Source organism: Gossypium hirsutum, chromosome D06 (genome assembly GCF_007990345.1).
Source record: "Gossypium hirsutum isolate 1008001.06 chromosome D06, Gossypium_hirsutum_v2.1, whole genome shotgun sequence".
Classification (NCBI taxonomy): domain Eukaryota; kingdom Viridiplantae; phylum Streptophyta; class Magnoliopsida; order Malvales; family Malvaceae; genus Gossypium; species Gossypium hirsutum.
The window spans coordinates 28,941,638-28,944,274 of NC_053442.1; positions in this window are offsets into that span (position 1 = coordinate 28,941,638).

Here is a 2,637-nt window from a genome sequence, read left to right on the forward strand (position 1 = left end):
GAATTGTTGAAAATCAATATCTTTTTCTTGCTTAATTGTGTATGTGAAAATATTTTATGAATTGAAAAAATATGATAACAAAAATAGCAATAAAATTATTTCTACAGTCATATAGCAACGTTTCAAGGAGGAATGTTGTTAAATTCAAACAAATTAGCGGCGTTTTAGGCACATAAGCACTGCTATAATATAACCCTTTACTGACATTTAGCAAACAAAATGTCACAAAATATGGACAATTAGCGGCAGCTTCCCTGCGCTACTAAATGATAACCGATACCGAAAGTATTTTATGCAGATTCCGTAGTGCTCAACTAGAAAAACATCGCTAAAAATTATATACAATGTTACTTGTGAAACACTGTTAAATATGTATAAAACATCGCTAATTTAGCAACACTTCTTGACATAAACGTTGCGAGTTTTTCTGATTTTTCGCAGAGTTTTTCGTTATGTCGTTATCTATTTTGCGGCATTTAGAAATGTCTCTAAAGGTGAAAAAAAATGCCTCTATAAATAGAATTTCTTATAGTGGCAAGCAACAACATGGTACCAGAAGTGCAACTGATCCTGACAACATTAATCAAAGCTAGCAGTTGAATGAGGATATGTTCATGGAGAAAATGCAACAATTAAGGAAAGAAATGTATAAGTATAAGAAATCAAAATCATTTGGCTAACTAAGAAAATATAAAAAATGCCACTATAAACAGAATTTCTTGTAGTGGCAAGCAACATGGTACCAGAAGTGCAACTGATCTTGACAACATTAATCAAAGCTAGTTGTTGAATAAGGATATATTCATAAAGAAAATGAAATAGTTAAGGAAAGAAATATAAAAGTATAAGAAACCAAAATCATTTGGCTAACTAATAAAATATTTAAAAAATGCCACTATAAACAAAATTTCTTGTAGTGGCAAGCAACAACATAGTACCAAAACTGCAATTGATCCTGACAACATTAATCAAAGCTAACAATTGAATGAGGATATATCCATGGAGAAAATGCAACAATTAAGTAAAGAAATGTAAAAGTATAAGAAATCAACATCATTCGACTAACTAATAAAATATACCAAGAAGCCTTTAGCTGTTGAGATATTTCCCCACCAAGATCATTTGGCCTATGATACCAATCATATAAGTCATTTGGGTACTTCAAACGAAGTATAGTGTAGAGCATTTTTGAAACACCCTTTACTCGACCCAATCGTCAGGTCTAGGTACCAAGTGTTATAATTAATCCGAGTTACTTAACAACAATTCTAACTTGATTTATTTACAACTTAAATAAGAGCCAAAATCTTTTCATTTTTATCACATAATTTTTTCTCTAATTTCATTAATTATCATCAGGTTTCGAAATTTAACTACAAATAAACTTTCTGTAATTACTAAGGTTCTTATAATCAATTTTCCTTATTGAGCATGTATAAGTATATATATACATATTAGCATCTTGGAATTTAAAATTATAATAAAAGTTCACTTATTTTCACCCCGAGTTGTAGCCTCTAAGGGTGCCCCTCTGTATGCATGATACAGCTATGACACCATTCATGTGAACTTGGCGGTGTCTGGCTTGGTCCCTCCACACGATCCTCGAGTCATCTCTTGACATTACATTCAAGGTAAAATACATGTAAGTTCAAAAAAAAACTTAGTGGAAATCTATACAAAAGTGTTCGCAAGTGACTTTGAAGTTCAAGAAATAACTAATGCACATAATTAAACTCTCTGTATATCATAAGAGATCATGTAGTTTGATTGGAATAGACAAGGCCCATATGTTATTCCTGAATGAATCGTTGGCGAACACGTCAACTGATTTAGGTGAAACTATCCTCTTTCTGACACCCCATTTGAAACTTAACATTGTCTGGCTTCATCTTAAGAATTTTATTTACTTTGTTGGTTTGACTCAGCAAAAGATAATCATGTAGGCAAGTATGTGGATTGGCGAACTAGCTTTGGTAGACTTGCAGATATCTCTCCACAATGGCAGATTCTTATCCTAACCTCTTCAATCCACATTGGACTCAATACCGCATTATTATGTTACTTCGACATTACCTTCTTAAAACTTGTTTGTGCATAAGCCCTTCTAAAGGAAATCTAGTTTACTTACATACTCATATGTGTCTTTCAAAATACAAGTTTTGGTGGATAGTTTAAGTTCCACTCTTTCTCGCAAAACCATACTTGTAATATATTCCCACTGGACTTGCCCCCTATCTGATAGTGCAAAGGACATTTCCTCAACCAGATAGTCCTAATGGACTCCTCAACCACCATTAGTTCCCAGCGGACTACCCCTCGCTAAATCAAATTTGACGGCTTCCTTTTTTATAAGTTAGTCCCTAATAGGCTACTTAACGTTAAATATTCCCAACGGAAATTCTTTTACTCTGGTATTCCCTAACGGACATTCCACCTGAGATAATTATTGGCCGACTTTTTTCTTAAGATAGCTCTTGGCAGACTTTCCACTTTTCTGGCGACCTTTTTATCAAGAACCACATAGAATTTAAAACCTGAAGAACCGTTTTGTTACCTCATAGCCAATGATGGTTTATATGTCATCTCTAGCAGACTCTTAATGGCAAATACTTAATTACAAATACTTTGAAGGAA